Source organism: Lissotriton vulgaris, chromosome 9 (assembly GCF_964263255.1).
Source record: "Lissotriton vulgaris chromosome 9, aLisVul1.2, whole genome shotgun sequence".
Classification (NCBI taxonomy): Eukaryota; Metazoa; Chordata; class Amphibia; order Caudata; family Salamandridae; genus Lissotriton; species Lissotriton vulgaris.
The window spans coordinates 200,071,512-200,095,358 of NC_141697.1; positions in this window are offsets into that span (position 1 = coordinate 200,071,512).

Below are 23,847 nucleotides of genomic sequence, written 5' to 3' on the forward strand. Positions count from 1 at the left end.
TCGCTCACCTGGAAACCATGTCCATAGAGCTGTGCGATTCGGCTCCGAAAGCTTTGGGCTGTCCGAATGCCTTTCGGAACCAATTCGGACTGCCCAAACAATTTCCGGGCATCATAATCGGTCATTGGGAAATGTGTATCTTTCATTTGGAAACAAGCGTTCTGAATCAGATTCTGCAATACCAAATCCCATTTGGAGCCCTCCGGAATGACATCATAATTGATTCCTTTGTCATAACTCTACAAGGTGTGCTTTTCCACCCTCAGGTAAAACAGGATAACTTGGTCGAACACCAAAGCAACGAATGCGAAAGACAGTTTAATATTGCCCCACAAACACTATTCAATGTGAAAGTGAATTTGAAGCATTATTTTTGGGTTACTAACAGTCCCATTAGGGGGAAAGGGGCTCTGTGGAAACAGAAAAACCTCGTATTTTGTTATTCAAGTATCACACACACTGTACTAAGGAGTGATGTAGCATCTGTGAAGCGCGAAGTGTACTCGCTTTCAATGAGACTGTCTCTAGCAGAATCTCAGGCAATAATCTGTGCGAAGGACTTCTCCTGACGAATCATCAAGTGGCAGTCTTTATATATTAAATCCTATTAAGTTTTAAGTTTATTTATTATTGCGCGGCTAATCGAATCCATTGCAAGCCAATTAAAACATATAAAACAACATAACTTACAATAGTGCAAAATTATACCATAACCCAAAGTGAAGTGTGATTTAAACTGTCAGTGCATCATTATTAAAAGAAGGTTAGATCCACAGGTAACAAGATATCGCCCAAATTGTCTTTAGAATGTAAGGGCAAGCAGATGGAAACTGTTTGCTGACATGCATTGTTTGATTCAGTTGGGAATCCTCTCTATCAGAAATGCAACAGTGTTTTCTGATTAAAAACGTAATGGTATATTTACAATCAACCTATCCCCTAATCTATGACTTTGAGATAGGAGTTCCATGCATGCGTGACCCATACACGGGGGTGATTACGTCCTGGGGGAGATTCCAGTTGGGGAGCAAGGCTTGGTTGTTGGTATTAAGGGGCATGCAGGGTCAGTGCTCGTAAAGATGCCAGGAAGTCCTATAAAGGTGCGTGGAGTGAGTGCGCAACCTGGTCTACATACTCAGCTCAGTTTTTCACCAGGAAGGTTAAAAAGAATGCAGGGGAAATTTGAAAGGGGATGTGCAATGGCCCAAAGAAAGTGGTCTGTCAAGGTTGAATTGAGTTTGACAGTACATAATTTCTGCAATTGAGGGCAACAGAGTGAAAAAGCCCCTCTAAGAGGTTTATTACATTTGTGATAAATGTAGCTGGTAGATAAAAAGAAGGCTTACTGAAATGGGTAAAGCAAATTCATGTGCTGGGTGAGCTATGTATGGAAGGGCTAAATTGATACCAACATGTAGGTAGCAGATCTAAGACTGTTGCATCCATATACATGTTGAGAGTGTCATGTTATATGTGTGTCAAGTATTATTTCAGTAGGGTATGAAGGTTGGTGCATTCATGTACTGGTATACACTTAAGGAGGAGCGTTTGTTTAATTACCAGTGGGTCAGTTTGGGAAAACAGTTAGGGGGTGTGCTACATGCATTTTGTCTAAGTCAGAGTGAAGCTGGAGTGGTGTTAATTTGTATACATTAATTTGTAAAGTAGAAAGGCTTGTTATAAGAGGTGCATATATGGCAGAGAGGTCTCTAGGGAAATTGTGGCTCTTAGCATTTTGTCTTCTTTGGTCAATAATTTGACCAGGCCATAGATTGCTTGAGGATAGAAGTCATTCAGGAAAAAACCCACAGCTGCCTAAATTGTTCGGGTCCCTTGTTTGATCAATGAATGACAAAGGAATTTCCTCTGATCATCAATTAGTGCTGGGCGGATGCTGAGAAGGTGGGGTAAGCACACCTGAAATTGACCACAGAGTCGACACTCGCTGGTTGCTGGGTGAGTCAGCCAGGGTAGTAAACAGTCTAAATATGTGAAGTTTCCCATGCTTATGAGACAGTACTTGAATTTACAGTGTATGGAGAAAGTAGCTGTGAGATATTTATGGACCTCTCTTTTGTAGTAGCTTCTCATCAGGGCCCTGTGATCTTGTTTGGATGATTATTTGTGCAGTGCTCTATTTAACGCTATTTTGAAAATCTGATGTTAATAGTTTTGATTCCAGAGTACTGTAGCATTTTTTAAGTTTAGAGCTTCATGAAAAGCAAGAGTTCAAGGATTTTGAGGGTCTGGATTGCTCATTAGGGACACTTCCAGCCAGATTACATTTTTAAGTGTTCCTGTTTTAATAGGGTGTGCATCCCAGACATTTTGTTTTGAACATAGAAGTTAAAAGATCATCAATTCAGACTACACTATCTTGGTAACATGTCTGTATATGTTCTTATTTAACCTTAACATGGTGAAAAGTAGACATTTGACCCAGATGAATGTTGCATCAAGTGTTCTATCTATGTCATCAATCAGATGGCTTCACACTTTCACAGTTCTTGGGAAGAAAAGGGTAGACAACATCTGCGTCTAATGGCATAAAGATGGCAACTTTCATTGGGGAAACGGCCATTACAACGAAGCCTATACAACGAAATCGTTAACCACGCATGCAGTACAACGCATGCGTGGTTAACACGAAAGCCTTTACCACGCATACCTGTACTACGAGGTTTGTAGTAAAGGTATATGTGGTAAAGGTAAAAAAAAAGGGGGGGGCTTGGAGGGGGGTTTCCCCCCCCAAAAAGAAACTCACCTGGAGTCACGTCGGGTATCAGCGTCGTTTAAGAGAAAACGGAAAATAAACTTCCGCTTTCTCTTAACGACTATGACGTCACCACGCTAGTAATTGTGGAAAATGTTATGCGTGGTGAACGAATTCCGTTGTAACGCATGCGTGGTAAAGGCATTCGTTGCAACGGAATTCGTTGTAACATCATATATTCCTTTCATTGTTTAAGAATAAAAAGACAGCGACCTCAATTAGCCAAGATGGAGTCGGGTCTAACTAAGATTGAGCCTGACCCCAGTAACTATATGGCACCTCGAACTTCATGATGCAGGTTGAAGCAGGAAGTTGCTGTTTTGGCATGAAGAGCAGGTCATTGTTGGAGATGTATGTTGGCAGGAGATGTGGCGGTTGTTGCTGACATGGTTTGTCATTCATGTCCTGAAGAGCAGGTCATTGCTAGAGCTTTGCATTGGCAGGTACCACAGACGGAGGTTTCTCTGTGCAAAGTAGCCACTAGCAGTTGTGAGGGACCCAAAAATTAAGTTTTTGTATCCAGAGTACAGCAGGAGTAAACTCTGTTGCCAGCCAAGTATTCTGGACCTGCAGGACTCCTCTTGGGGATAAGGACTCACTCCAGCAGGGGCCAGCAGCAGGGCACAGGCAGGTCTAGTGGCACTGGTTAGCTGGGCAGTTGCTGGGAGGCCTCATGAAGCATGTTGGGTCCATGTAGCTCAAACAGGAGATCTGCAAACTGACCCTTGGAGTGACCTCTGGGGATCCCGGGTTCCAGGCAAGCAGGTCCAGTCTTCCTTCTTCAGACAGGAAGGCAGTCCTTCTGAATTTTACACAGGCCAAGGAGTGTTCTGATGATGGATTCTGAATGGGCTATTCATATACCCAGTTCTAGCCTTTGAGTGCGGGATGCCCCCATTTTATTCCCTTCCCCTTTTCCTGGGTTTGGTTCCAAATTGTCAAGGGTAACAAAGGACAGGCAGAACTAGGTATGAACTGCATATGCGAGTGTGCAGACAGGCAGCCCATCGAAGTAAGGAATTGCGCATACCCCTAAAGCTACCCTTTGAATCTCAAAAGCTCAGGAAAGGCTGAGCACAACCCCAATGTAATTCTGCTCCGGAGAGGAACACTCTGACTCACACGCAAGGACCTTTTGTTGCCATGTCTGAAAGGAATAAAGCACACATCATTGAAGAGCTATCACAGTCAAACAAGCCTGGACACTGGCAGAAAGACAGGTTTGGTTTAGTCAGAAAAATGCCAACTTTCGAAAAGTGGCATTTTCAGGATAGTAATTTAAAATCTGACTTTAGCATTACAAAAGGATTTCACATTACAATTCAAATCAGTGGAAGAAGAATTTCTGTTCCCAAATTAATGTTATCACTTATTAGGTGTTATAAGGTAACAAGGTGGCAGTCTAGGGGAGGGATAGCCTTACAACTGTGAAAAATGACTTTTTTACTTTTTCACTGTTATTCCATGTACAATCTAAATACATGTGTCCTAATTTTCAAACACCAATTACCCTGTTCTGGGAGTAGCTAGAGCCTACCTTAGGGGTGGCTTTTAAGTATTAAAAAGCAAAGATTCGGCCTAGGAAAAAGGTTTATATCACCATCTCGAAATGGCAGTTTAATAATGCACTACAGGCTGGAGTCGAGAGACGTGAGTCTTGTTTTAAAGCATTTACTTTAGTGGGTGTCACGATCAGTGCTGCAGCATTTCATTTACAGGCCTGGGTACATGCAATGCCATTTACTATGGACTTATAAGTAAATTAGATATTCCAATTTGGAGTAGGTCAAGTTTCCCATGTTCATAGGAGAGAACACAAGCACTTTGCTTCTGGTTAGCAAGGGTAAAGCACTCAGGCCTAATGCCAAAAAAAACGTTCAGCAAAAACAGGGGGGTGAAGTCAAAAAAGGTTTGAAGGAATATCACGCCAAGGATGTGCAACAGTCTGTCTTGCTGTCTATTTGTATGTCAACTTCTCATCCAGATTCGGCAGACTGTGATCAAACTTTAGATGATACCCCTAAATTGCCTCACATAATTTCTCACATGTAGGACACATTTTTTGCGCTCTAGTGGAAATCATCACACTATTAGGTAGTATGCAGAAAATCATTTGCGAAACAATACAGCATTGTTTAATTTGTTTTGTTACTGCAGTGTTATCTTCTGTATCTCTCAAATTCCATCTAACACAGATTGTGCATAATGTTCCCCTTTTTGCTTTGCATGAAATTTCACATGACTTGTATCCACATAGGTTGTCCCACTGGAAGATATTGTCTCCTCAATATTTTTCAACTAGCCCCAGTTTCCTTCAGGTACCGCATGTGACCTTTTGTGCAAGGCATATCACAGCAGAGGATAACTACTTGAGATACCTGCATAAAGTACACAATATGTTGCAAAATGATACAAAAATTGAACAACAAAGTAAAATAAGGTCGACAATCCTTAAAATAGGTAAATGATGTACTGTCATTGTGACTGTTAGTAACAGAACAGGAACAGAGAGCCTAAAGTATTCAAGAGTTTTAACTATTCTGTGTCTATGGAGACAATCAGTGATACATGGAGCCTGATTCTGCAAAACGACTCCCTTAAGTTCAGATTTACTGAGCATTCATGCAACACAGTGCAGCAGGGAAAACTATCTATCTACTAGCATATGGCACTCTTCAGATCGCTCCTCGTGCTGGCACACTTGAGGCTGCCTAGCTCCAGCACAGCCATGATTGCGCATGGTGCAAGGGTTCCAGCGTTATGGGCAGGATTGTTATTGTGCAGGAAGGGATCCCTTCCTGACCTAAAACAAATCTTAGATGTATAGCCCTCTTTCTTTGTTTTGCAGAGTGCAGCACATGTGGGAAGAGGAAATAACGAGGAGAAATAACTTTGGATGGTGTAAGGTAAGGCAACTTTGGCATTGCTTAGTTAATTAAACCTATAACAATTTTAGCTTAAAATAGACAGGGTTCAACAGGTTTCATAATTAAAAAGACTTGATTAACATATATTCAAGCATTGACTCCTTCTGTGGAAATAATCCAAACAGTTTGCCTTGTTGAGAATGTCAAATATATATGAGAGTAGCCATAGCTAGAAAGCACAAACTTCATCCATAAGATGGAACAAAATAAACATTTCATCTAAAGTTAGTGATATACTGACCTAGTTTACCAGTAGTATAAAATGGATTGTGATAACTAGAGCTGTCACACAAGATTCATTAGTATGTGACAGCATAATAAGTTCCTGGTCTAAAAGTTGATTCAGTATGCAAAAATTAACAAGGTAAATACTAACTCCACTATTAGTTTTAGACATACTTAAATTGAATGCACTTGCTAGCACTTAAAGTGCATTATGCATTATGTTTACTAAAAACTGTCTCACTAGCAACCTTCTTCAAGTGAGACATGATAAAGGCTTTGCCCAAAAGTTGATTCAGAGTGAGCAAAGTAAAGTAAAAAAGTTCATTGTACTAATTGGAACTGACAGGCCTGCTTCATTCATAATTTGTAGGCTGGGTAGGGTAAACACAGACTTCATTCTTCGTTTAAATTGCACCCTGACCTTTTATCTAAAAGTTGGATACAATGTGCAAAATGAGCAAGGTAAACTTCGTTCTTGGTATTACATATTCTTACATTTGCAACTTGAAAAAAGTTTTTTCTAAGTTAATACAGTGTGTGAAGTAAACAGGTTAAAGACAAACCTCTTTCTCAATTTAAGGTGAGGCAGGTGCTTTTCTATACTTGATACAATGGGCAAAAGGGACCCCAAAGTCTCCAAATTGTGTGAACATAAACTGCATTGTGTTGGCAGGAGTCATCAGATTAGGCCTTCCCATTTTTGCGTATCCAACAGTTTGAGTAGTGAATTTAATACTATTAAAAATGCAGACCTAGGGCCTGATTACGAGTTTAGCAATCCCACAGTGGGCCGCCACGCCTGCGCCCAGCTTGGAGAGCGTCAAACTCATCCATAAAACTCATCTGCACACTGCCCACCAGATTAGTAGCAAATTCCTGGGCTGGCGGTCGGTGAATTGACGGTCTCATTGTGGTGCCATTCTAAGGCTCAAATGCGAGCCTCAGAAAGGCACCACCAAGGGACAGACAAACCATGTTCCTGTACGACAAGGACTGTCATGCTGGCCATCTTATAAAGGAACTGGGGGCAGGCATACATGGGGCCCTCCTGCATCCATCACCTGGCCCAGAGGCAACAAGGCCCCCTTAGTTTCTCCACTGCCACCCTTTTCATGGCAGGCTCACCACCATGAAAAGGAGGGTGGTGAGGAAACTCGTAATATATTTGGTGGTGGTGCAGCAGCACCACCAGCATATTGCGACCTCACGCCTCTGCAACACTGCTGAGAGATCACAGATCCCCTGGTTGCAGCAGTCCTTTGGCAGTCTGACTGAGACTGAATCTCGTAGTCGGACCGTGAGTGCACCAGTACCCGTGCCGTCACAACAGCTAAGGTGGTCCCTAGAACCTCCATAGTCGTAATAAGCCCCTTACTGCGAAATGCACCTTTTGAAAAAAGGCTAAAAGTAAGAGTTAGGTGCTGGCTGGGAGTTGTTGCTCATAAATTTGTAAGCTTGGGAAGGCGTAGCATTTTGAAACATTCACAGGTGACTAACTTTAGTAAATGTAGGAATGTGCCAAAATCCATGGGTGGATGCATGAGAACGCCTAGGCTCCACCCAGGGAATGCCTTCCTAATGCAAGCTAATGCAAGACAGCGCTATCCACTGCGTAGCGTAAATTTGTATTTACTAAAGAATGAAAACCCACACAATGTGGCTTTGCATGCCTTAGTAAATAAAAAAAAAGCCTCTTCGTTCAGGAAAAGTTGACCTCTGATACAGCTTCTTTTAATATACATTGATGAACATAGAATCTCTCAAGCAAATGATTTGGAAAGAAAGCATGGCTTTCTTCCAGATTTTCTGCTTTGAACGTGGATCAAATATGAACTGAACTATATGTCTGGGTTTCTGGTAAGCTGTGTTTATGTTGAATAAGTATTGTTGAAAGCATAATGTGTTTCCATGGATATTTTAATGTGAAAATGAATTTGTCTTCAATTCAGTTTCGAAAGCCCTCTAACACATAATATTGGCATAATCCTTTAACTGAAAGTGCTGTATCTGAGCATGATTTGCAATGCCTAAGTAGGTTCATCGTTAAAAATTGTATTATAGCGCTGGAATGTTCTCTGATGACTTCTTGGTAATTACTTCATTTTTCATACATCACTTGAAAATATATGCAGTTGTTCATCAACACCAAGGATGCTAAAATGATAATTTCATGCAGTCAAATTTAGTTTAGAGGAAGCGCTAGTTAAATTGTTATTAAAAGAAATTACATTTTCTAGAAGATATTATTTTTCCAACAGGCTGGAAAAACATAATCAAATATTTGCTTAATGGCCTACGACTGATAAATATTATGATATGATGCTAAAAATCTACAAATAAAGACAAATGAATAATGCATCAAATTGCGTTATTTTTCATAAGCAGCGTGTTATTGGAATTCATTTTGCATCATGCTGGGATAAACGTTTTTAGTCGTGTAGGTTCGTAAAAGTATATAAGTGTGAAATTGAACGTGCGAGTTAACTAATGTCTCATCGGAAAACCCTTTTTTGAATTATTTGCTCATACAAGACAGTCATGTCGTAACATACATTTGTTTATTTTTCCCTGCTTTAAGGAAACACATTATGCTTTTTTTCTATGATAATTGTCGGCTTTAAAGGATCCCGGGAAATATTACTGGAGGTTCTTTAATTAAGTCTGAAGGGAACAAAAGGTACCAATCTCTCGAGACTGTGACTTTCTGACTGACTATAAGCAAATTATAGAAATTGATAAAGGATTACGTCCTACTTATCTCGTACAGTCACTTTTTTCCTTTCTTCCCAGAACAAATGTCCATACTCTGCTAATATTTTCCAAATTGATCTGGGGTACTTGTTAACATGGCTATCAACGTGATGGCTTGCTGAAATACATGGGCCTAATTTACAACATTTTGATGCACAGCAGTGCAGAAAGCCTTCCTGCTGCACTGCCATGCATAAAATAAAAGGGCTGGACTGTGCTGTATGTATAAGATACAACGCATTTCTGTCCTTTACCCCTGCACCAGCTTACGAACAGAAGCCGTGTGCCAGAGCAGACACCCGTGCATCAGTTTGCAGGGGTGCCTGAGCTGAGGGGATCATCGGCCACATACATCAAAGTACGGTTTTGCGATTCCTTATTTGCGATTTTTAGGGAATTGCAAATAAGGAATCGCAAAATGGGATGCATGATTTAAATCGCATAATATTTGCGATTCGGTAAAAATCGCAATTTTTACCGAATCGCAAATATTATGTGAATTCTAATTTGCGATTTCGCAATTCCCATTGATTCCTATGGGCCTTTGGCCCATAGGAATCAATGGGAAGGCATTGACATTTTGCGAATTTCAATTAGCGATTCGCAAAATGTTAATGCATTCCATGGGTGCAGGGGGGGTCCAAAGGACCCCCCCCTGCACCCCTGAAATGTATTTTGAAGTGCATGTTTCACACACACATGTCCTAAGGACATGTGTCTCTGTAACATGACAGTGTTTTAAAATGCAATTTTGAGCATTTTAATACATTTTCGCAAGTTACCACGAGGTTCACCCTCGTGGTAATTTGCACCCCCTAATTGCGAATTCGCAATTTTAAAAGTAATCATGCATTGCTTTTAAGGAATCGCAAATTTGCGATTCCTTAAAAGGAATCGCATTTTTGGAATTCGCTACAAATAGCGATTTTGCCAAAAATGTTTGATGCATCCCAAAAACCTATTTAGGAATTACATACACGTATTTCTGCTTGTTGCACCTCCTTACACCTCCCCTGGGGAGGCAAAGGTTTCTGATGCATTCTCAGGTTTACAAATCGTATTATATCTGGGAATGTGTAAAGTTCCATGGATTTTGCATGGGAAAACCCACAGCAACACCCATGGAACGCCGCTTTCAGGCAAAGTTATTCGTAAAAGGGAAACATATTTACATGGCCATGAAAAGTCATGCAGGGTGACATTGCATGGCTTTGAAAATATGGGAAAGACCATTGCTCTTCCAGGGCAGCAATACAAGTGATGCATTGGCAGTGCAAGGGGCTTGTAAATAAACCCCTTAGTTTTTAAGGGCAACCTCATCTTTCCCTTGCAAGCTAATTCTGAGTGCTGAAATCCCTTAAATGTGCAATTACCATTTACAAAGGCGCCAGCTCCCACTAGGTAAACTTCATTGTTAGCAGTATTGAAATTTTTGTGTCAAATATAATCTCTTCTGGAGCATTTGTTTTTCATTTTATTTCTAGGGTTTTATAAAGCGATATGTGCCACATAAATGCTGCCTCCGAGCATCAGAAGAGAAATCATAACAACATACGAATAGCACAAAATATTTTACTCATCTGCATTCAGACACTGATAATAGCCCATGAGACAGAGGTGTGCGGTGACGTACATTGGGAAACTCATTGCAGGAAATGCAATCCTGCAATTGTAGCTTGAACTTTAAAAAAAAAGCATTTTTGGACCACATTCGCCTCAGGTTAGTCTTCCAAGATCTTACTCTGTTAGCGATCTTATCTTGAAAAGCCACCACACCCAAGCCATGATTTGCTTTTTCTTCTTACGCCGTGGTTAATGCAGCCAGGTAACAAAGTACAAGAGAATCGAGAAGGCGTAATCATAGGACATATCTCTGATTCATCTTTTATATACATCACCCCTCATGTTCTAACCACCTCGCCAATGGTAACCAAAACTTATATCTTCGGCTTTTCAGATCTACAACATCCATGTTAAAAGTATATTCAATAAACTTTATCCACTCAGCGAGCATCGGTGGAAAGTTGCTAACCCATTTTCTACAAATTTCCCTTCGAGCCAGAAAGACGAAATAGAAAAGCAATTTTGCCCAGTCTTTATTAATTTGTGTCTGCATTCCCAGTATATCAAAAATGACAAGAGATAGGCTTACCTGATCTTTCAGAATCAGGAATGTCAGTTAAAGCCTTACTCACATCCTCCCGGATTCTTTTACTCCTGGGCATCCCACAAACATGTGAACGTTGTCTGCTTTTTGTAATCCACACTGTGCAACTCACCACTTCTCCTTTCCCCAAATTCAACAGCTTGCATGGGGGCAAATTTGCCCAACGAGGTGAGAAATGATGATTTCTCCTAAAATTGGCCGGCTTAACTCTGCTATAAAGAAGATCCAATGATAGTTGCCTTAAATTATCTAACTGGAGATCTGGCAAGTGTTTTTTCCATAACTCCTACTGCAACATGAAGTCTCATTCTGCCAGGTGAACCTGGAGAATCCAAAATCGGTGCAAAATTGCTATAACAAGTAAGTTTAAGGGCCTTCTTATGGTGATACCATCATTTTGCCATGCATTGTAGTACCTCAAGTCTCACCTTTTTATAGTAATTATTCCCACAGATGCATCAAGCATCCATTTTGCGATTCCTTATTAGCGAAAAATAAGGATTCGCTAATAAGGAATAGCAAAATGCTATGCATGAAGAAATCGCTAAAAAAATTGCGATTTTTAAAAATTCCTTAATTGCAAATTGCAAATTGCAAATTGCGATTCGCAATTAAGGAATACTTCCCCATTCATTCTTATGGGCCTCGAGGCCCATAGGAATGAATGGGAAGACAATCTCAATTTGCGATTCTCAATTAGAGAATCGCAAATTGAGATTGCAATTTTAAGGGTGCCAGGGTGTCAAAAGGACACCCTGTTGCACCACTGAAATCTGCATATGGGTACATCTTGCACACACATGCCCTAAGGGCAAGTTTGTGTGTAAAATGGAACTTTGAAAAATGCACTTTAGTGCATTTTTTAAATGTTTTTGCAAATTACCATGAAGTTCAACTTCATGGTAATTTGCTCCCACCAATTAGCGAAATCGCAAATTTTTTAACTTTAATGCATTGCATTTAAGGAATCTCAATTTGAGATTCCTTAAATGCAATAGCAATTTAAGAAATTTCAATTTTGCGATTTCTTAAATTGCGATTTTTGCATTTGGGATGATGCATCCCAAATGCAAAAATACCGGTCGCAAGCGGTTTTTAGCTTCATGCATCTGGGCCAAAATCTCCAAACTTATATGCAAAACAGGAATCTCCACCTGAGTGTCCGTCAACATAGCTTTGAACATAATACCGATTTCTGAACTATGAGGACTATCTAACAGCATCCTTCCATTTTTCAACAAAAAGTTCCAGGCATAATATCACTGATCCAGGAGAGTCAACCCTCCTTTATCTTTTTTCCTCCTTAATTTCTTCCAAGCTATTCGTGTCCCCTATAAGGCCCAGATAAAGCTGTTAATTCTTCCCTACAATTTATCTAGTCATATGTTATTTAAAGGTAAGGGGATTGTGTCAAATAAAAAAGTTAATTTTGGCAGACTGGACATCTCGATTAAATTTACTCTCCCATGTATGGATAGTGTTACATGAGCCCAACTTGTCATCATATTAGATGCCTCTTTCATTACTTTTAAAATGTTTAAAGACACATATAAATGCCAACACACCCCCTCACAAACCCACTCACATACTGCCACACCTACTCACAAACCCATTCACACACCTACATACTGACCCACAAAGATAATCACACACCCACTCAAAGATACACACTGCTCACAGATCCACTCAGACACATACACACCCACTCACAGACCCGCTGAAACAGTCACACACCCACACAAAAGCCCAATCACACACCCACTAACAGACACACACAGACACTCACTCACACACTCATGAAGCCATTCACACAGACTCAAGAATACATACAACCATTTGTTCCATAACTTTATTTCGGCCGCCAAGGACCATAAAAGTTTATACATATAATACAAAGTTTAAGACAATAAATAGAAATAACAATTAAAAGTACATTGTGTAAAGAGATATACAAATACATATAGTACCGTACATAGTATAAAACAAGATTAAACTACTTCTCATTATCGAACTTCATAATAGATATAAAAGAAAAGCAATCTCATGCTAAACACTAGGAACAATAATTAATTTCCTGCGTTTGTGCCACATTACGTTAAAAAAACGGGAAACTGCAAAAACTACGAAAACCTAGATTTCTGCAAATTGCAATAAGCCAGTGCTTTTGTGGACCCTGATACACTGGGCAGAAAAAAAATACGTGGAATTCATCCTCTAGACCAGAGCCGCACGCAGGGCACTCCAAAACTCATGAATCTATCCCATTTGCTTGTAAGTGCTCTGAGTGGGATAGTGCCAAGTCTGAATTGCATATACAATTTACGTGCTACTGGGGGGAATATTAAGTCTAGGAATTCCCCCCTTTTGTAATCTTCTTTGACCTAGAGGAACTCAATGGTCAGTCTCCCCCCGTAGTTCTCTCTTGCAGGGAAGCTAGGTTATAGTTCTCGTAGTGGCGTTTCAGGTCGGCTTTAGATATCTTTGGGCAAGCAACTACCAGTTTTCCCAAAGATTCGGTATGCCTAGCCTGTAAATTGTTAACTTTATGTGGGCGAGCCACCTAATGTTCCGGGACGGACCACCGTCTTTTCCAATATAATAGAGGATGTAAGGGCATAACTTCCTCAATAGGGAGTAGCCCTAAGTCCATACGCAGTGGTACCAGAGGGGTATTTACAGGAAGACCCAGTAGATTCCTAACAAATGTATGCTCTACCCTGGCTAGATTTTGAGATTTCTCGTGCCCCCAAAGCTCGGCCCCATAGAGGGATGCCGCTCTAGCCAGTATACTGTAAATTTCAATTACTGGGGCCGCAGGTTTGAATTCGGACATTCTATGCAACCGCTGGATCCCCCACCACCTTCGTTAGATTGAGTGCAGCTTTAGCCAGCTGCGGGCCCCATTCCAGGTGTTCTCCCAGAGTGATACCTAAGTATTCAAACGTCTTCACTCTCTCCAATGGGGTTCCACCTCGGAGGGGATTGGGGCGTGTCGGTCTCGGTGGGTTGAAGATCATGAACTTGGTTTTATCCTGGTTGATCTCCAGCCCCCTCAGTACGCAAAAGTTGGCAAAGCCATCAAGGCTACGTTGGATGCCCGTGGATGTCTTGGACAACAACAAAGTGTTGTCCGCGGACATAAGAGCGGGCACCCTACCGGTGGCTAATCTTGGGGCATCGATGTTACATTCTCCAAGAAGATGGTCAACCAAACCATTTATATAGAGGGAAAAGAGGGTAGGGGCCAGTACACAACCCTGGCGCACCCCTTGGTTCACCGGAAAGTGACCTGAAAGGACTCCCTGTTTCCCACACCTTACCCGGGCATAAGTGTCAGTATGCAGACTCACCAGGACCCTAAGTAAATACTGTGGTAGGCCCAGGTCTTTAAGTACCTTCCACAGTTTACTTCTAGGTCAACAAAGATCATGTAGAGGCTGCCACCCTCTACAGTCACCATTTTCCAGTAAATGGCCTGCAGTCTAAACAACTGGTCCACCGTTGATGTGCCCTGCCTGAAGCCCGCCTGAAAAGGGGATATAATATCATTATCCTCCATCCAGCTCTGTATGCTACCCAAAATTATTCGGCCCATCAGTTTCTGTGTCACTTCTATAATGCTAATCGGCCTATAGTTTGATTGCAGAAGGGGGCATCCTTTCTTGTAGATGGGTACAATTTTGGCACCCCGCCAAGTATCCAGGGAATCCATACCGTTCAGTATATTATTAAAGAGAACACATAGGTAGGGAAACCATATTTTTGGCTTAGAACGATATAGATCTCTTTGTATCTTGTCTAGGCCAGGGGCCTTATTTGGGGCTAACTTCAAGATCGCCTCCTCTACCTCCTTTAAGGTGATCTCACATGCCCCCTCCAGTCTATACTCGTGGGGGAGGCATGGGAGAGACGTCTCTGTGCAATCATTGCTCAGGGGGGAATACAGAGCCCCAAAGTGTGCTTCCCATGCTGAGGCAGCTATGTTTGGTTCATTGGCCACAGTGCCAGCGCTACTCCAGCAGCTAAAATTGTCCAGAAAGCTTTAAAATCTTTAGAGTTAAGCGCAGTTCTAAGGTTTTCCCACTTTTCCGACTCCCAGTCTTTCCTCCCCCTCTGGATGTCCTGTTTATATATGCGTGGTTAGTGACACCTAGCGTAGATGTCAACTCCCTGAGCACAACCTGGGAGAAACACACAATGTTTCTATATCATGTAATCCAAATGTCGCCAAAAAAGTTGAACCAAAATTGTTGTTGTTTATCTCATGTTTAATTCACACGAATTTCATCAATATCCATGAAGTTCCATAATGTATGTACATCCAAAATCAACATGTGGTGATAGTATCCCAATGCATTTCGGACACATGGTCCTTCGTCAGGGGAATCCTAAACAAAATGAAAATGAGGCAATCTAAGTTTAATTCACCGTGTCGCAAGTTTCAAAACAAATCAAATCGTGTTCTAACGATTATGCATGTCAATAATCTATGGTACTGTAAAATGCATGCAGCATAAGCCCAAAAACGTGTGTTAAATAAAGTAAAACCCAATGTCCATGCTCGTGTAACATGGATAAAACAAGCCCAGTTTGCAATGTACATCAAACGTACAACCAAATGCGTTCGATATAGAGAAAAAGATAAAGAGGTCACTGTGCACGGAAGATAGTCTTGGTGATGATAAAAGCTCCACCTTATAGCCCAAGTTAGAAACGCAAATAATCAAGGTGTTGGCGTTAAACGAGGAATCAAGAGCAAGAAAGAAAAGCGTCTACAACGGTCGCCGTAAGTGAAAGATGGTCTCAGCGATAAAGAGGTCAGCGTGTGATCACCCAAATGGAAAACGTGAACAATAAAGTAAAGACACTTACAAGAAATTCAGAGCTGGGTTGCGCGTTAAGCCAGTGCGCCCTTCGCCGTTTGGTGTGCAACAAACGTTCAGAGTATACGGAAGTAGATAAGAAGCAAGCAGCGTGCATAGAAAGTGGACTGAGTATAGGCGGCCATGTTAGAGTGCCACGCATCACTCTGGAGGAGATCTTGATTCTTGCACGCTCCCACAAACTCTCTGATGTTCCAGCGACGGCCATGGAAGCTGCACTCAATCAATCGGCGAGTGCGCAAGCGAGAGTGAAACGGAGAGGGTGAATGCTGTCCGCACAACGGCACGGAGTGTATGAGGAAGATGGTCTGCAAAGACGACACGACACACCCCGTGTGGATATTGTGGCCGGGAGGAGCACAACCAGGACGGTTGCCCAGCAAGAGGAAAGACGTGCTCCAAGTGCGGAATCCCAAATCATTTCGCAAGTGTATGTGGAGGAGGTTTTCAAGGCAAGAACACCACAGGAAAGAAGTCCATAGCTGGTGCGGTAAGGCATCTATCGCGAGAGGAGCCAACTGGGACACGAGCGGTGAAGACGCCTTCCCGCAGTTATCAGTGTCTGGATGATTCGTAAACGGAGGACGATGAAGAATGCTATTTCGTATCGTTTGCGAGCGATCTCAAGAAAAGTCGGAGGCCACAGCCCAAGTGCAACATTGATATCGATGGATCATTAGTCACAGGTCTAATTGACACAGGGGCCAAGGTCAATGTAATGGGACTGCAACACTACAAGAAGTTAAACCCGAGGCCGCAACTCACTCCATCCAAAATACGCATTCTGACATATGGGAGTCAGACCCTACTTCCACTCCGTGGGAAGATGGTAGTCCATATGAAAGCGGAAGACAAGGAAGGTACGACCACGTTCCATGTGGTCAACCGGGAGGCAGATCTACTGGTGGGAAGCCACACCGCAGAAGACCTTCAGCTAATAGCGTATGCAAATGTGGTGAAGATGCCCAGACCGAAGACATCTTGGAGTTGTTCCCAGAGCTGTTCACCAGACTAGGGATGATCAAGAGGCCACCCGTCAAACTCCACATTGACACTGCTGTACAGCCAGTAGCACTGCGACACCGGAGGATCCCATTAAAATTTGAGGCAGCTAGTTGAAAAGGAGCTCCTGAAGTTTAAAGAACAAGGGGTAATTGAAAAGGTGTCGGGCCCCACCCCGTGGGTGTCGCCCATGGTCATAGCTGAAAAACCGAAGCAGCCTGGCAAGATCAGAATCTGCATAGATATGAGGATGCCGAATCGAGTCATCAAAAGGGAGAGGCACCTCACACCGACGGTCGATGATATCCTTGCCGACCTGAACGGCTCGCAATGGTTCTCAAAGCTGGATCTCAATACCGGCTATCACCAACTAAGGTTAGTGGAGGAGAACAGATACATAACAACTTTCTCGACACATTTCGGACTCCCCCGATACAAGAGGCTTAGCTTTGGTGTATCATCAGCTGCGGAAATTTTCCAGAACACTGTAAAGGAAATCTTATCCGGGCTTCAAGGCGTACTGAACGTAAGTGATGACATTTTGATCCATTCCAAAACCATTGAAGAACATCTTCGACGTATCAGGGCCACGCTACCACGACTTGCGGAGCATGGTGTGACACTCCACAAAGAAAAGTGCCAATTCTTCAAAAAGACAATTGACTTCTTTGGCTACGTTTTCAGCTCCGACGGGGTGAAGGTTGATCCCCGAAGGTCACAGGGAATTCAAGGGGCTCCTGCTCCGACTAGTGCTTCTGAAGTCCAACAATTCTTGGGATGGCAACATACAGCTCGGGGTTCATTCCCAACTTGGCAACAATCGCTGAGCCCCTGAGAAACCTCACAAAAAAGGATACCCCGTGGAGAGGGACTTCTGTTAAGATCAAGGCGTTTGAACAAGTGAAGGCGGCCCTATTAGACAGCACCACGATGACCTATTTCGACAGGACCAGACCCACCGAAATATTGGTCGACGCTAGCCCTGTTGGGCTAGGGACGCTACTCACGCAAGAGACTGAGCCCGGAACGGGGCGCCTTTGTCATTTGCCAGCAAAGCCCTCACTGCCACGGAATCACGATATTCAGAAATCGAGAAGTGACATGGGCCTCTAACCATTTTCACCTATACGTAAGTGGACACCCGTTCCGAGTGGTGACTGATCATCAGCCACTCATCCCTCTGTTCAAGGGCACAGTGGCACATCCTCCACCCTGAATAGTGCGGTGGGCGATCCAGGTGCAACAATATCAAATGGACCTAGTGTACCGGTCCGGAGCCAAGAACCCTGCTGACTTTCTATCTCGTCACCCTGCGGAAATAGATGGATCCGAGGCTGAACAGGAGTCGACGACCGAGGAATTCATCAACATGATTTCTCAATGGTCATGCCTGTGGGCTATGTCGATCGATGTGATCAAGGCAAACATCGACATTGATGTCGTACTCCAACGAGTGGTCCAAGCATTAAGCAGTGGAACATGGGAAGGTTTCCTCTGAGACGTTCATGGATGGAATGAAGCAGACAGGGTTAGGTTGGGGCAGTTCTGGAAAATACACGATGAGCTCAGCGTCACAGACAAGGGTGTAGTACTCCGAGGAGCTCGAATTGTAATCCCGAAGGATCTACAAGAACAGGCTCCCTTCTGGCGCATGAGGGTCATCAAGGAACAAGAAGAATGAAGTCGAGGATGAGGGAGAAAGTATGGTTCCCCAACCTCGAGGAAAGCATGGACACGGTGGTTTGCAACTGCCAATCGTCACCAGCATGTCAGAGGACCCGCTTCCGTCGTTAGGGAAGATCCTGCACCATCCCCATGGTCCTGGGTGAGCCTTGAATTTGGAAGTTTCCCTGATGGGAGGGTCACAGTAGTGATGGTAAACAGTTACACCAAGTACCCCCTAGTGGCGGTCGTGCCATTGACAATCTTTGCCAACGTACAGCCGATCAAGACTAATACCTTTGCATTATTCGGAATGCCTCAGGTCCTAAAAACAGATAACGGACCCCATTCCAAGGGAATGAATTTAAAGAATTCCCTGAAGAACTTGGGATCAGACATCACCAAATCAGCCCCCATTGCCCACAAGCAAATGGGGAGGTCGAGAGGTTCATGCCAACCAACAGCAAAGTACTGCGCATCGCCAAAGCCGAAAGCAAAGACCCCGAAGCAGTTTTTCAACACTTCCTGCGAGAATACAGGAGTACCCCGCACTGTACCACACAACGCTCGCCCTGGTCTCTCATGCTGACCGGTCCAAGGCGGGACATGTTGCCTATGGCGGAGACTTGGGTCCCTGAGCCCTATGACCCGCAAGCAGCCCAAGAGAGAAGATAAAACACCAATGACAAGGCCAGTAGGAGGCGTGGGCTTGTTCCCGGATGTTGGTCCCCGGAGACTCGGTGCTGATACGAACCCGACGACCCGGTAGAAAGTTCCGCACCCCGTAAGAAGCGGGACCATGGACAGTCAAGTCAATGAAAGGAACAGCCATCACTGTTGAGAGAAATGGTGAGGTAGTTACCCGCAACATATTGTGGTTTACGCAAGTTCCTCCACTGGTTGACGAACCTCCCGGTGCAGAGGTGGCACTAGCAACAAGTCCGGACATGAGTGTCGGGGAAGATGGTCCGAGCGGATCGCCGGTGGCAAGCCCAGGAGCACCCACGCAGGCTGATGGCGAGGAGAACTCTAGGCGGGAGAGTGAGGACATTCGACGGCCATACAACCTGAGGCCAAATCCTCGGCCTAGCCAGAGACTTGCGAATTTCATGTGTTGAACTTTGTTTGAAAAGAATGTTTATTAAGAACTAACTTGGGATGGGATGTAGCAGTCTAGTTGTTCTGCCGGCCGGCAGGACCACGGAAGCACTCACATACAATGTTTCACTCTCTGGCCAGACGGGGCCAGGCGGCATAAATAAATGGGCCGGGGTCGCTTGTGGCTTCCGGTCCAACCAAGTATAGTACAGAGTGTGTCTCAGTTATTGTTGATCGCACTGACCCTAGATCACCTGTGTTCCCCTGTGCTACCCTGCACCTGGTCAGCGCCCTAGCATTGTGGTCCTCACAATAGTCACTAGAATAACAGGACAAGTGTATCAAAAAGCAATCAACGAAAATACACAGAGATAACATAATGAACATAAAAGTTATTGGAGAGATCTGTTAAGGGATGATCATCAGGAAGATATAATATTAAGAGGATGTTATAACATATTATTATACTGTAAGCATTGAACCAGATTAGTTTAAAAGGCTAAGGTTGGCAGGTACGGTTCATGAATAAGGTGAGATGAGACTTGAATGGAGTTGCAAGGATAAGGGAAGAGGGTTATGAGGGGGGTAGTTGAAGGTTGAAGAGAGGTTGAGGTGTGGAGAGTGGTTGAGTTTGGAGGGGTTTTCTCATAAATTTATTGAGCCGGGCTTATAAGGTTTGGGGAGACGTTTAAGGTAGGAGGTAGAAAGTGGGAGGAGGAGGGGGATGTAGTGAGTGGAGGAGAAGAAGATTGGGGAGAGTGAGGGTGTAGAAAGAGAAGTACATAGGGGTTAAGAGCCCCAGTATTTGTTGAGCATGTGTGTTTTAAGGTCTTTTTTTAAATTGAGATAGGAGGGGTTTTCTCGTAGGTTTTTAGGCAGGGCATTCCAAATGCTCAGGGCCTTTCCAGAGAAAGAGCAGGATTTTGAGGTTTGTTATTTTTTAAAGCGGAGGGATGAGGAGAAGAGAGTGTGTGCTTCTCAGCTGTCTGGCGCAACCTGCTTTCTTGAGTTTATTTGATAGGTAAGGTGGGGTTTTTTGGTAGAGGGCTGTATGTGTAATGCAGGCTATTTTATAGGAGGAACGTCCTTCAATGGGGAGCCATCTAAGGGTCTTGAGGGCCAGTGATATGTGATCAAAGCGTTTGCAGTCTGTTGTGAGCCTAGCCGCTAAGTTGAGGGTGGATTTGAGGGGGGTAAGGTGAATTTTGGGTGTTCCGGCGATCAAAGCATTTCCGTAGTCAATTTTCAGGAGGACTAAAGATTGGACAATCAATTTGAAATCTTCAGCGGAGATAAACAGTTTGATTTTGTTAAGATGCCGAAGTGTGAGAAGTGCTCCCTTTGCCGAGTTTTTTATATGGGAATTGAGCGCTAGCTCTCTGTTGATGGTGATGCCAAGAGATTTAACTGATTCAGCTAGGGAAAGAGAGCATTTGAGGGCATTAAGGTCAGAGATCCAAGACTGAATGGGGAAAGGATTGTTTTTTGGAGTGAAGAGAATTATTTCAGTCTTGCTGGGGTTGAGTTTAGGGTGATTGGTGTAGAACCAAGCTTGAATCCTGATTAGGGCAGAGTTGAGGTGGAGAATATCGGCATGTGATTTAATTTTATAGTACAGTTGGGTGTCATCTGCGTATCGGTGGTAATTTATTCTGGGTTGTTTGAGTATGAGGATCAGAGAGAATTGATCCTTGGGGTACACCAAAGGTGACAGGTGTGGGGCATGAGAGGTGGTTTTGTATTTTAACTTGTTGGGTTCTATGTTGGAAGTAGGGGGTAAACCAATTAAGGACAACGCCATTGAAGCCGAAACGGTCTTGACGTGCCTTAAGTAGGGTCGAGTGGTTTACCATTTCAAATGAAGCAGTAAGATCAAGAAGAATGAGTATGCAGGACTCTCACTTATCTAGGGCGAGGTGGAGATCATCTACTATATTAAGCAATGCTGTTTCTGTGCTGCACCATTAGCGGAAACAAGATTGAAGAGTGTCGAGAAGGTAGAAGGAGTTAATATGTATATCTAATTGGAGAAGAGCACATTTTTCAAGGGCTTTGGAGAGAAAGGGGATGTTAGAGATGGGGCGGAGGTTATTAGGGTCATTATGGTCAGCTTTGGGGTTTTTAGGAATGGGTGTGATCTGGCCAAGTTGCAGGAAAATTGGATGCACCCCGTGGAAAGTGAGGAATTGATGATATTGGTCGAGTAAGGGGCGATGATGTGCTTAAGTTCATGGACGAGGGGGGATGGTAGTGGGTGTTTTGTATGGGAAGATGGTTTAAGTTTGGATATGATGTTAAAGACTTCTAGTTCTGATAAAGGTTTGAAATTATGCCAAGAGGCATTGTTTTTAAGCTGAGGTTCAGTGGGGCTAGCTTCCGATAGGGTGGGTGAGGGGAGGGAAAGGAACGGTGTGTGGGGCAGGAGGGAAAGTGGGATTAGGGTTGTGTCAGGAGGACATTAGGGTGCTGGGGGGCTGTGTATTCAGGAAGGATTTATCAATTTTAGCAATTTTTTCGCTAAAGAAGTTTGCAATTTCAACTCATTTGTTGGTGGAAGCCAGAAGGGTTGGGGGGCATGGAAGTTTGGTTTTTAACAGTGTTAAATAATTCTCTGAGACGGTTCTTAGCCTGGTAGAGTTGTTCGGAAGAAGGAAGCGTTTTCAGAGATGTGTTTTTTTGTAGGTGGCTCTAGTGTTTCTAAGGAGGGTTAGATGGGCAGGGGAGGGGTGATGTCTCCACATCGTTTCCTCGAGTTTGAGTGAGCGTCTTCATTGTTGAGGTCAGATGTAAACCAGGATTTGGGGGGAATATTTTTCAGTGTTTTTGTTGTGAGAGGGGCGAGTTGGTCTAAGACCTCAGAGTCTGATCTGTACAAATGCACACACCATTGTGCCAGAGTGCAATTGTGTGTATCACTTTGGGATACTACTCAACACAAAATTTTGTTGGTATGCCTGCCTCACAGAATTGATGCAATTCCAGTGAAAAACTTTAATAAACCAATCCCTGGGTGTCAGTAAATATGAACAAGTGAGACTAACAGTGAATGCAAGTGAATGGGAATAAATACGAATGAGTATAAGGGAATGTAAGAATGTGAGGGAAAATGAATGAGATGATGAGTGTGAGTGAGTGAATGTGAGCAACAATGTGATGTGATACTTGCATACCTGGGTAATTTGTGACATTTGGACAGCATAAACTGCAGGATTCTGTCACTGGCATATTTTACGTTCATTTTGATATAAGGGGGCACCCAGGGAACATGGGTGCAGCCGTGACAAATTGCTGACCCAGGCAAAATTAAAGTAGTTTTTGACACATGGGGGCACCCATACCACATTTAGAAAAAAATGGTATCAACTCATCAGAAATGTAAAGTTTCACTGACTTGCCAAACCATGAAAGGATTTGAATATTGAATGATGGCCCTTTCAGTGCATATGGCGTTTTAGCAACTTGTGGAAATTGTGCTTTAAAACGCAAAATTTCACCCATTTAAAAATGTTTTTATCACAGGGAGAAACTTCATAGAATAAGTCTAGCTTGCTTCCTTTACTTGCTCGCTGTATTGTAAGGCCAGTGTTATGCCCCAGACCTTTCACAGATCAAGTCAGCATCATAATATAGGGGGTATCTAAAAGAGACATTTGGCTGTGGTATTGTGTTGTACTAATCATGCTGTTATTATGGTACATCAGCGATGTCAAATGTTGTTATGTTTTGGTCATGTGACATTCCTTTTGGGAAAAACAGGGTCAAGGGTCATATGATCACTTCCTATGATGTCTTTAAGGTCAAGGGTATGTGATGTCAGTTCCGCTACCTCAGGCATTTTGGATAATCCATGCCCATGCTGTAAAAACGGCTTTACGTAAAGCTTAAGTCAAATTTATGAAAGACGTGCCTTTAAGAACGCTGTTAGCACACTCATAATATTCCCAGAAAGCTAGATACCAGGCTCAGTTATAAATGACGTTCTCCTTGCAATAAAAGCGGACTATGGTTTCAATAAGAAGATATCTTAATTCGTCGAAACACTTTCAAAGTGGAAAAGAAAAGAGCTCATAAAGAATACAGTTTAAGAGAACACAAGGGTAGGATCTGATATTCATGAAAGTGTGAAGGTCAGGCTTCGTGTTAAACGGAATGACTTCACTGGACAGTGTAATTGGATTGCTTAACAAAATGCTACGGTACGTAGCACAGGTCAAAACTGTTAAGGGATCATAGAATAAGCTATACTCACACAGGGCATGTACATCCAAGCTCCCCATCACTCTAACAGTAATATATTGAGTTATTGAGGTGTATTACTTCCCATAATGGCTGTGTCCTGTAATGAGTGGCCCGAATGAA